A 12870-nucleotide genomic window follows, 5' to 3' on the forward strand; every position below is an offset into this window, starting at 1 on the left:
TTTAAACTCACAGTTACTGTCACTGGGAAAATAAAGTGCACCCTCACTCATATCAGGAGATTTATTTCTCATTATTATTCAATAGATATTTTGAATGCATCTTTGTGATTGTTTTATTTTGTATTAACTCAGGTGATGTCAGTGATGAATGTGTGTTTTCAGGTTGTGCAGAGCAGCATCTGTACTGAGTCCGGCCAGATGACTTTTTAATCTTTTAAATTAAATAAAACAAAGACAAAGCAAAAATGTTGTGTTTTTAAAATCACTGCTGCTTTCAAGAGAAAGTAAACGCCAGGTGATGCTAATAAGTATTCTGAATTCAATTGATTGAGAGCCCTCTATAAAATTAAACAGTTATTATTGCTGGTCTGTGTGCAGAGTACAGATGTGTTGTCAACACAGAGATTCATTTAAGAATAAATGTTGTACTTTGACTCCTACTGCTGTACAGAGAGGAGGAATATTTGCAAATGACATGTTAAATCACCAATTTAAATGAAATTCACCCAAAGGTCAGACTGCGCAAAGTTCAGAGAAATTACAAAAACATCCAAGAGCTCCTTAGTTAGCAGTTAAATATTAAAGTTTATAATTTAACAACTGTTCTTTTCCAACAAAACAGTTGGAAAAGTTTAAACAGTAAAGTTTCTTATGGTTGCCAGGAGAAACGCTCTTCTCTCCAAACAGTAATATTGTTGGATCATTTGGTGGGTCATTTATGTTCGTGTTGTTTTATAGCTCAACAGGTCTTGCCATATTCAGTTCATTAGTATAATATTAAATGTCTTACAGTATCTGTTGATTCCTTTGTATTTAGTTTTTTCTGCTTTTAGTTTTAGTTTTTTTATTGTTAGCTTTGCTCTTTCTCTCATGTCCTCTGGTTCCTTTACGTCTCAGTTCGACTCGCTGTGTTAATTTTTCACCTTCCTTCAGCTTTCCTCCCTTCTGCAGCTGTTTTTGATCACCTGATTCTCCTTCAGCTGTTCCCATTTACATCCAATTATTCCTTCTGGTTGCTTTCTGACATTTTCACCTCTGCTTCAGGTTATAAACCGTTTGCTCTTTTTGTTTATTCCTCTCATTATTTCTCTGTTTTCATGCTTGTTTCTTACTTTCACTCCACTTCTTGTTACCCTGCGACTCTCCGTCTGAGGTTTCCTTTGTAGTTACTTTGATTGTGCTTTAAAATGGCACTATGTGTCTGGAAAATACATAAAACTGACCTTTTAATGGGAATTGTTAATTTGTATTGAAACAAATATGACCCAATGAGGGCACTTAATAAATGTGCAGAAATTAAACGTTGGATTTTTTCAGTGGGAGATTTTGTTTGTACATTAAAATATGAATTTGTTTTAAGCTTTTCTCTTTAATAACAATGCTGATAAAAGTGGAGGCTGCTGTAAATTAGTTTTATGGCTAAAAGTCATAATTTAATTTTACACAAAGTACCACCTTTGCATGAAAAAAACATACAATTACGCAGATAAGAAGAAAAAGTTGCAAAAAAAAGCTTCAAACAAAAACTCCACTTCGACATCTTTAACCTTTCTTTGCAGAAAATCGTCACAGACAGTTTTGAAGTACGAACCCAAGATTTATTCAGACTAATGCAAATTAAAGATCCCCCTCTCCATGAGTCATGGTTTTGAATAATGACTCTGAAAAGTCAAGTTTCATAGTTATTTTTTTTGTAAAAATGAAAGAGATCTCAGAATCTAATTCACTCATTTTTGAAGAATATCCCATTTATTTTCCAAACAGCGTTCGACAGACACCATGATCACAGATGGCTGGATAATCCACAGCATCACAATGTGTTGAGGATACTTTTGCAAAAGAAAGACAAAACAAAAGGTTCAGGCTGAGGCCAGAGGAAGTGGCACGGCTCGAAAACAAGAAAACGCAGAGAAGTAGAAAACCGACACGCCAGGCACACAGACAATCTGGCAGACAAGTAGTGTTGGGAATAAAACTGTATCCTACAGGGGGAGATGGGTGAGCTGAAGTCAGGGAAGCAAAGGATCATGGAGGATCAGGCGGGAAATCAGGGTCACTGAAATGTTTGAAAGGAAAAAGGAGAAAAACAGCGACTGAGGTCGTTTTGTCTCTATATTCACCTGCAGAAAAGACAAATATTACTTTTTAATGAACATCATACTGAGAGAACAAATATTGCTCTTATGGAAGTGGGGTTATGGTTTTCAATTCTCAAAATTGAAAACCAAATCTGTATTAATGCAAATCTGTACAGCAAACAGACATCTGAGGTCGTATTTCCTGTTTTTCTTTCTTTATCTGCATAAAAGCAAACGGCTGGCATCCAGGATAGTGTCAACCCAACGGTACCTGCTTTTATTTTTAAAAAAAGGAAGAACTTACCCTCACTGAGAACAAAACTCTGAAATGCAGAATAAGTTGTCACACCCATCTCATTCCAACCTCTATCTTCTCAGTATTTTAATGGGATTTTATGTGATTTGTGTCTTCAGCACAAATATGCTGAAGAGGAAGCAAAATCATGGTTTTTAAATTCATTTACTCTAATATGAGTTTTCCTGCATGCCTTAGTTTTCAACTAAATGAATGAATTATTTTTAGAGGAACGTCTCTACCAGCTTCACTCATCTAAAGACTCAAATCTAGTCCAAACATTTTTAGTTTCAGTCAGATTGGATGGACAGCTTCTGTAAACACCAGTTTTCAAGTGTTGTCTCTGATTCTCAGTTGGATTTAGGCCTGGGTTTTGACTAGGCCATTCTAACCCATGGAAATTCTTTGGTTTAAACTGCCCTACTTTATTTTTGGTTATATATTTAGAGTTTGTTTGTGGTAGAAACTGAAACTCCAGCCCAGACTGAAGTCTTTCCTCAGAGTTTTTCCTTTATGTAGCTCCATCCATTTTCTCATCAGCTTCCCATGAACACATCCCCACATCATGATTCTGCCGCCACCATGTTTCACTGCAGGGATGTTTGCAGCATTAGTTTTCCATCACCTTTAGCTGCTGACTATAAATTTTCAAAAAAGTTTGTCTCCTACAACTTCTGTGTTTTCTTCAAGGTTTGTGGCTAAAAGCAAACATGACTTTTGATTCTTTTCTTTATATGAAAAAAAAACATTTACTCTTTCTCAGTTTCCCATAACTTTCTCAGAACTTGTGGAAAACCTTCTGCATGTTGGTCCTGGAATAATTTCACAAAGTCAGAACAACTCCAACCATTTATCACCATGAATAAATTAAAACTCTTTTTAAAAACGGTTCCGCTGAAGAATAGAGTTGATGTTTTTAAATCACTTTTAAATAATTTCACAAAGTCTTAATTTTGTGCTTTCTTCTTTTAAGTTTTTATTTATTTATTTTTTAAATCTTGATTTAATTGTATGCACCTTTTTAATTATTTTATTTTCTATACTGTACACTGATGTGTCTCTTAGCCAGGTCTCCCTCAAAAAAGAAATTTTATCTGAAGGGACTTTCAGGTAAAATAATGATTTAAAAATACAAATAAATAAATACTAGCTGTATTTGTGAAAATTCTCTCTCTACCACATATATAAAAATATCCAGACTGTAAAATAAAACAAGCTGAAGTTTGAGTTTAGAATGAAAAGATGGGAGCATATGGACTTTTCTGCAAGGCACTGGAGTGTTTGGATGTTCAAAGTGGTCTGTGCAGTTTGGATGGCAGAAGGTGCAAAGCTGTTGCCCAAACAAACTTTTCCAACTGTACTTTATGGGAGCAGCACAAACAAAGCCCAGACTCACCCCACAGTAAATATTCAATGCAGGCTGCAGGAAAATTCTCCTGCGGTCTCAAAAAGAACAACTTAACCTGCGATTTTCAGCTGGATCGCGCTTGCTAATGGGCTAGGTAGGCTACGCTAATGTTTCCCAGTGTCCCTGCTGCCCCCCGTCCCACTACCTCACTCCCAGCCAATGTTGGATTTGCCCCGATTTTCTGCATTAAATAAACCCCCAGAGGTGGGCACTTCTGCTCCAGCTGGCCTGCAGAGTGTGGGCAGCCAGGCATATGGAGCCGTTTCCACAGCAGTTCTCAAAATGCTGAAGTGGAGATAATCAATAGGTAATGGGGGGGAGAAACGTAATGACAGTGAAGGATGACATTTCAACCTCGGGGGAAGGTGTAGCAGCAGAGAACAGTGCTGCATGTATGCTGATGTGAGCCTGGAGCAGTTATGAGTTCACAGCCGACCCTTAATGGTATATTAATGATTTATTTCTTCAACCTGATGCAGGCAGGAATCAGAAGGGAGGGGGCGGGCTGTTTTTAGAGCAGGTTGCCACCATATGACTCTAAAAAGAAAAAGCCATATTCAGAGGTAAATAAATGAGGAAAATATTTTTTCCCCCCTTTTAGACACAGAACTATTTAAGAGTTTGCAGTAAATTGGCGGGTAAGGCTGTCAGTCAGATCCTGATGAAAAATCACTGCAATACTCCGGCAGACCGATGTCTGGTAGCGTTTCACACTTTCTGCTGACTGGTGTCATCAAACTAATGTGTTGTTTTGTCTGATGTTATTCCTTAGCAATGTTTGCCCAGTCATGTCACAGTGGGAGTATTTTTTTTCTAAACATTTATGGTTATTTGCTTTTATTTTGATCTTTGAACCTGTTTACTCTGAATGATTCATAACAGGAAGCAATTATTTGATGACAGTCTCCTAACAAGGTTGGTTGTTTTTTGTCCTGAAGGAAAAAAATAATAATTTTTGAGTCAAATAGTTTTAAGATGCTTAAAATTTTTATTTTATTTTTCATTGAAGAAGCAGAAAAGACCTTTAGACTTTGGATGAAACCAGCCTGGTGAAAAACGACTTTCTCCCCTCAGATTTCCTCTGTTTTGGCTTTTTGTTTTGAATCTTTCTTAAATGAACCAGATCAACAGATAACTATAACAAAAGCAGTTTTCATCTACTAACAAACATGAAAATAAAAAGCCCTATAAACCTAACTTGCTCCAACCTTAACAGCAACTACTGTCATCAAGCATGTCTGAATCTGTCTTTTTCATCACTTTGGATAAAATTGGACCCACTTTCAGTTCAGCTTCACTGGAACTCCCTTTTTAAACTTCTGCTCCTGCATCACAATCTGAGTATCTGGACTACGGTGGCCGGCAGGTGCAGAAGCAGAGCTAACATTGAAATGAGCTGCAAAGACATGAATGATGCTAAAACAAAAAACAGCAAAATGGAAATAAAAAATGCTGAAGAGAAGCTTGAAACAAAATCCTACAATCAACAAAACAAATGCATAAGAAAAATGATGCAACCACATGAAATGGAAGTAAAAGGAAAATGCCACAAATACCAAAAACAACAAGCAGAAAACGTAGCAAACTCGCTTATAAAAAAAACAGGAGTCTTCCAGGCCACTAGGGGGAGTCTGGAGGAGATTTGCAACACATTTTGCTGTTTGCACATTTGCACCTGTTGGCCATCATACTGGACTTTGACTAGCCCACTCTGAAACGTTCATTTTGTATTTGATCCATTCAGAGGTGAACTTGCTCTTAATTGTACTTTTGTATAACTGAATTTCATCTGACCTTATAGCTGAGGTATGCAAGCTTTATAAAAAATATTTTTTACATATTTGTTAAAACTATCGTCATGTTGTGACAGTATAATATGAGACAGATAATCTGTGAAAAAAATCTGCTCATCTGCCTACAGAAATACTCCAGTTATAGCCAGGAGGAGGGTCTTAGCGCTGTCAATCATCCTCATGTATGCACTGCTCACAGTCTCCCTCTTGCTCTCTGCTGCACTACAACTTCTTCATATCAGCAGAGCCTGTAATGAATACTCAGACAGAGGTCGCTTCAACGGAATATTTGACTGGTAGTTTTTGTCATTTTGACAGGTTATAATTAACACTGACTGGTGCACATGGGCAGACATCATAGGCTTTACGCAAAGACTTCATCACAAAGGCAACTAAAATCAATCAATAAAAAAATCCTTACTGAATATCATCTCATGGACTCTGGACTAAATGCGTCTTCCTGGCCGGGAGCTGGCAGACAGACGCCAGCTCCCGGCGTTATTTCTCGGCCCTCTCTCCACCGGCTCCGCCGCTGCGACGAATTAAACTTAACTCGCCCTGCACTTTTAACAGTGGAGCTTGAAGACATTACCGTCCCGCTCAGAAGCGCAGCAGACAGAACATCTGTGAAGCGAAACCACTCAAAAAGATCCTCGTAAAAGCGAACACCCGGACAAGGATAAAGACTGACAGAGTGCAATTGATGGGTTTGGATCAGGCAGATCCAACTGACTGGTGAACTAGCGCCGATTTCTCTGCAGATGCGAACCAGGAGGAATTTGTCGTTTCACCTCTGCAGGTGAAGTGACCTTAATTTAAGTGGAGTGGTTTAATTTAATTTATTATAAGTTACTGGAGCCACAGAGATTTTTGTCACTCCGGAGAAAAAGTTAGATGCGTTTATCTGCTTTATGAATGATGTGATCTGGATTCCCGGTTCAACTAGGTGAATATTAACTAAACCGCGTAAAAATGCACTAAATAGCCAAAGTTGATATGATTATAATTTGACAGGTAAAAATAGAACATGACCGATTTTTTTTTTTAATGCTGTCGGTCAAGTTGATGAATAACAAAAAGTCTAATGTTACCTCTGTACTCAAACAGCTGTGGGTAAACAGTTTTCCTGTAATGTCTGTTTCGCCTACACAAGCATGATTGACGGCAGTTGGACCCTCCTTCTGCCTCTGATTATTTGTTTCCGATCTTTCTTCAGATGGGAATCGTATCGCTTGCAGGAGGTGGAGGAGATCAGGATGTTTCTGTTCATTAGTGTAAGTTTTTTGCTCCTGGAGAAGAAAAGCGGCTCCTTACCGTAACTCTGCGTCATGTTTGATGTTTTTTGATCAAACTGCTGTGTTAGTTTTACAGCAGAGGTAACAAAACTCTGTACCTCCCAGAATGTTCCCCTTTTGTCTCATCAGTCCACTGGATGTCTTCCTAAAGGTCCTGGGGATCATCAGCTGGCATTTTGCTGGGACACATGATCCAGTTCTGATCAGCTGCTTTCAGTGAAATGTCAGACTGGAGTTTTAACAAGCTGTCACTGGGAGATAATTAGAAATAATGGAAAGAGACACAGGCTTCTAGCTTCTTTGATAATTCCCAATGTCAAGCTGTGCAGTGTACCTAGAAATATGGAGTGAACTGAGCTTAGGATGCGGTCGGCTGTATCAGCGCTGTGCGCAGCAGGAGCAGCATGGAGGAGAAGCTGCGTCCGCATGTCCAATCTATCACAGCGCAGCTTCAGACTCACAAATTCAGACCTGAGTCTGAAAAAGAGGGCGGGGCAACGGCAGGAGAGAGCTGCACAATTACAATGACTTCTAAAGTAAACCCAGCTGCTGGCCATATTGGGACATGATTATAGATTATAGATAATGTAGAGTCTGGCTGCCTGTACTAATGGCACTCTGACTATAATCATCCCAGGAAATGGATGAGAACAGTCCAGATAACTTTCCCCAGCAAGTGAAAACTCACAAATCCATTTTTATTTGAGGAGACACAAGAGGAGTTAAGGAATGTTTCAAAAACAGAGCATGAAACGGGCAGAGACGGTTCTGAAACTAACTCAGACAGTTTCTGTTTTCTCCTCATTCACTGCAGCCGACTCCCCAAGGATACACACAAACTGAAAACTGCTGGAAGGAATCGATGCTGATCACATTGGAATAGTTACTAAATTATTTTTGGAGGAGAAAAGAAGAGTGAGGTGTCAGGAGGAGATGCCATGGAAACTGAGAACATTTCAGTGACTTTTCATCCAGTTTTGATCACCAATCATTTGAAATAAAAGGATTTTCATGTTCTATGTGCTTTAGACAGATGAAACTAAGACTTCATTTTTCTGCAATAAACTCTCCAACCAAGAATGAAAAAAAACCTCATCTGCAGGGATTGAACCAGGGAAGCAGTGCTTGCTTAGTGGTCAGCAAAAACATTAAACATAATATCACTAGTAGAGTTTTTATAAGTGGATTTTCTCTCTTTGTGAGACCTCTTGGCTTTACCTTAGTGTTTATAACATAAAAATCTACATAACTTAATTTGGGTCAAATTCAACTGAAACAATGACAATATTCTCACTCCCAACTCGTCATATATTGACGCATCGGACGGTTTGCAATATTTACCGTTGTAATAAGAAAAGGACGACCTGGTGTCTTACATGAATTTCAAATTAAGTGAAGTGATTGTTGGTATGAGAAGATGTGTAAATATATGCGTTCATACATCCGGCTGCATCAGTAATTGAGAGTGTAATTGAAAAGTCGATTCATTTCAGTAATTCAATTCAAAAAGTGAAACTCATATTCAGTAATAGACTCTAGGAATGTAATTCTATTACTTTGATGAATATGGCCTATATGGAACTTTAATTATAGGAAAATATTGATAAAAAACGGGGGGATACAAATATTTACAGCTGGGATGACAATAAGTGTGGCTCTGACTACATTAAATAGAAATATCTTGTCTTATTTAAGAGATCATCCTCTCGCCCCCCACATGCATTCAAAATTAAGATTTTGAGATTCATTTTCTGAATATTTCCACTTTAAATTAGAAGGAATTAATTGAACATTGATTCTCGGTGACTCGGTGCTCTTTTCACATCTCCTTCCGTTTTCTTCCCTTCTGTCACACTGACTTCCGTTTCTGCCTTTGGGTTCATTTCCGAGCTCCTCCGGCTCACCAGCTGATCCACGTCTCTGCAAGAGCCCACAATTATCACAATTATCTGCATTTCCACAGTTTCCTTTCTGCGGCCTTTTGTCAGTTTGCACCAAATTACCCTTTGACCAAGCTGCGTCACGTGACGCTGCTCTCTAATTGCGGATAATTATGCAAAGCAGTTAATCACAGCGGAGCGCGAACCGCACTAATTGACCGCCTGCACTCGCCCTCTCTCACTTTTCCCTGCGCCACCTAGCGGCCGCCCTCCGCGCTCCTCTATTCAATAAATTATTTCTGCGCCGCGCCACCGTGAGAAATAAAGTGGCAGTGCGAGCTTCGCGGGGACATCAGTGGCTGTTTGGCAGCGCGGCGCATCGCTCTGCTTCCCCTCGCTGCGGTGATTAAAGTTGAGCCGCTGACCTGCGCGCTTCCTCCCGGGGAAACTGCGCGTTTAACGAGCGTCAGTTTCCATTTCTCCACTCCAGATCATTTGTTGCTGTCCGAGAGCTGAGCTTCAGCCCGGCGCACGGACGGATCCGGCTCCCAGGATCACAGGTACATTTGATTCATCTGGATGCGTTCGGATGGATCCCGCTGGCTTTAAATCAACTTTTAGCACTGCTTAATGTTCTTTTTTTCATCGCAGTTTTTACTCTAATGTTGCTGTTTTATCCACATTTATCTTAAAAAAGGCTAAATGAGCTTCATGCACAAGAGGATGTTGCACCTGTGGAGGCAGCAGCGGAGTGACTGAACTGTGTTATTCGCTAAATTAGGAGATTTCATCACTTCAGGATGCAGCATCCATTCTGCAAAGAGAGCACAATGCAATAAATTCAGACTGTCCAGCCAAGCAGGTGGTTGCATCATAAGGTCTACATAGTCTGTGGTTTCTGGCTTTTATTTCCATGCTGCTGTAATAACAACATTTTCTGCCTGTCCATCACTGTCAGACCTTCATCTCGCTCTCTCTCCATCTCCTTCATTCGTTTTCAGCCCCGGACTTTTGCTGCCAGGCGCTGTGCATGAGCAAATGTTCACCTTGCTGCTCTGCTGTAATCCTGAGATTATGTGACAGCTCTGGAGGGGCTGTGGGTTTTTTGGGGTTTTTTTTTGTGGGGTGTTTAGGCAAACTTTCGTCCGATTTGGGTCACTTGCAACATTTCCAGTCAGAGGATAAAATTCAGTTAGACAGCCGCAGCTTTCTGCATCCACTGGCAGATGGCTTAATACTAGTGGATTCTTCCTCTGTGTCCCTTAATGTTCTAATTGGGTTTCATTGTTTCACACTGTTTGTGCGCATTAAAAAAATAGATTTAAGTCACTCTTTATACAACCTGAAATCAGTTCTGTTGGTTCCAAACCAGCTATCTAAACATTTCACATCTAATCTGCAGTAAATTCCTTGAAATTGATGTAAAATCCCACAGTAAACAGCTTTCTGGTGGTGTTTTGCAGTGTGGATCTCATGTTGGCTCAGTGAAGTTGCAGAGACTCTGTAACGTGCAGTAAATGAACTGTGCGCCCTGCTGAGGGCATATTTGTCTCTCCGAGTTAATTCCAGCCCTGCGGAGCTGCTTTTCCCTCTGAAGGACATCCACTCTGTTCGGAGGGACAGCTGCTGGATTTTACTTTGAAAAGTTGACGGGAATTTGATTACTCTGATGAATACTTCCTGTCTGCGCGAGATTCTACCAGTCAGACCATTCACCAATCAGACACATCACTGTGGAAATAGTTTGTCTAAGTGGACAGAATCTTTTTATTTCAGGTATATTAATACATGGTCTGGCCACTTTATTATGTACACCTATACCAGGTTGTTGCTCCTTTTAATTCTTCATTTTTTGAGGAAATAAACTCCAAAAGGAGTCTGAAACATTCCTCAGATATTTTCTTCCTTATCCACATGCCGCAGCACACAGTTGCTGAGGATTTGTCAGCTTCACTGTCATTTCATACCCCAGAGGTGGATGGAGGCTACTGGAGTAAATCAGTTGTTTTTTTTTTACATGGAAGTAGCTAAAAGGAAATCTTTGTATTCGAGGTCATAAAGGACATGATCAGGAATAATCCTAAGGTATTGAGACTCAAACTGTGCCAGGAAACAAACCCAAGCATCTTTATGTTGCCTCCACCAGCCTGAAGCGTTGATACAAGGCGACATGTTTTTGTGTTGCTCATGTCAACTTTTGACCGCACCACCTAAATGTTGCAGCTGAACTCAAGACTCATTAGAATCTGCAGTTTATTTTCTCCAACCTTTTACTTTGGTGAGTCTTTGTGCATCATTTCCTGTTCTTGGTTTTCTTGGTTAGTCCATCCACTAACAGGTGGTTACTGGAGCTCCAGTAATGGAGCCAGTTTGTCCTTTCTGCTTTGGCTTTTGGCATCAACAAAGTATTTTTATCCACACAACTAGGGCTGCAGCTAACAATTACTTTAGTAATCGGTTAATCTATCAATTTTTCTGACGATTAATCAGAATTCTGCAGATTTTTTTGGCCTCTTCTTTACAAATACCTCAATTCAATATTTAAATAAGAAAATGAACATTTTCCTGCCTAAAATGCAACACCGTAGCATTTCTTTAGTGAACGCTTGATCATTTTCAGCAAAGGATGAATCTGCAGCTGATGTTCAAACATCAACTTTCTGCTCAATTTAGCATCAGTCCAGTGTTAAGCTGATCTGGTGATTCTGTTTTTGGTTAACTGACTAATAATTAGGTTGCGAAAGGTTATCAGTAAGAAATATATTTTACAGAATTTGAACCAGGTGAAACTTAAAATGCCACCTGTAGAGTTCTGCGCAGAACATATTTACAGACTGAGGGTTTTGTATCTTTAATGACAAATGTATATATTTGTTGTATGTTGTTCTTTCAGTAAATTACTTTTTAAAAAGTCTGTACTCTTCAGCTAACAATTAAGTGAATACTAAATTACTTGACAATTATTTCAATAATCTGATTAATTGTTTCAGTCCCACAGACTAAGGCGTCTTACTGGATATTTCTCACTAAACCTCAGAATAGATTTGAAGTTTTCCATCTGCCAATAACAACAATGCAACGTTGAAAGTCACAACTTTCTTCTCCATTCCAAAGCTCACATCTGCTTTGCAGTTTATAGAGAAAGACCATGCAGAAAGACTCCAGGCTGGGATTTGAACCCACAACCAGCTGCTCCGCTGTTCAGCCACATAACTGTACATGTGTACCTAATGAAGTGGCCGGTTAGTTTATACACAGATCAATCAACTGAAAAGTTATAAAGGAACAAAAACACCAGAAAGCACAAAGCAAAACATCACTAATTTCATTTTGTGATGTTGTCATTTTTAATATTGTGTGGATTAAGATTAGGAGAATAAATATAATCCCGTTTTCTTTTCTACAGATGGTGTATTGGTGATAAAAAAGCTTTGTGGATAAAATTTGAGACAACGTGTTTTCACAAAAGCAAAATGTGAGTTTTTCCAGCAAGAATCATAATTTCCACTCAGAACTGCTTCACTCTGTACGGCAGCTCCTCCAAACGTTAGAGGTTAACTCACTGAATCTCCCTGATGACTCAGGAATGATGCAGTGAGAGTTAAACTTTAATTTGGTCCTAAAAAATGACAGGAAGGCATAAAAAGTCCTGGTGGCATTACACGGCATGCTGTTGTGTAGCTCAGCTCGTTAAAACTGGAGGTGTGGTTTGAGTCGCAGCATCTGTTACAGGCCCTTTTATGCTAGCTGAGCTAAATGTTTTCTACATTCACACAACTATTAAACATCTGAAAGTCTCTATTTTAGAGATTTCACTTCTAGTCTTATGTCTATTTTAGGCTTTCAGTGGATTCCGACCTGTTCCCTGTTCCATTTTTTGTGAGTAAATCTTAAATATTTGAAAGAAAATGCAGTTTGGGAAGCTGGAATATGAAGGTGAATTGCTACTTGCTATTGTCTTGTTCAGGTGTTCCTGGATTTCACTTATTTGTGAGCAGATGTTATCCTTTATCTGCGTGAATACCGAAAGACAGAGATTAGTTTTAATTTTAACCATGAACCACGTATCTATAGCATCTAAAGTCTGAAGAGTAACATCACATCTTTTCCTACTTTTACTT

General features: G+C 39.2%; 1 protein-coding gene across 1 annotated transcript in view; it reads left to right on the top strand.

The window, feature by feature from the left end:
• Positions 1-9062: 9062 nt before the first annotated feature.
• Positions 9063-12870, top strand: part of vwc2 (von Willebrand factor C domain containing 2) — a 53032-nt gene continuing 49224 nt past the window's right edge. The window contains exon 1 of the mRNA XM_028007937.1: positions 9063-9309. The gene's annotated coding sequence lies outside the window, so the exon portion shown is untranslated. The remainder of the gene's footprint in view (positions 9310-12870) is intronic.

The sequence above is a fragment of the Xiphophorus couchianus genome, chromosome 22 (assembly GCF_001444195.1).
Source record: "Xiphophorus couchianus chromosome 22, X_couchianus-1.0, whole genome shotgun sequence".
Lineage (NCBI taxonomy): Eukaryota > Metazoa > Chordata > Actinopteri > Cyprinodontiformes > Poeciliidae > Xiphophorus > Xiphophorus couchianus.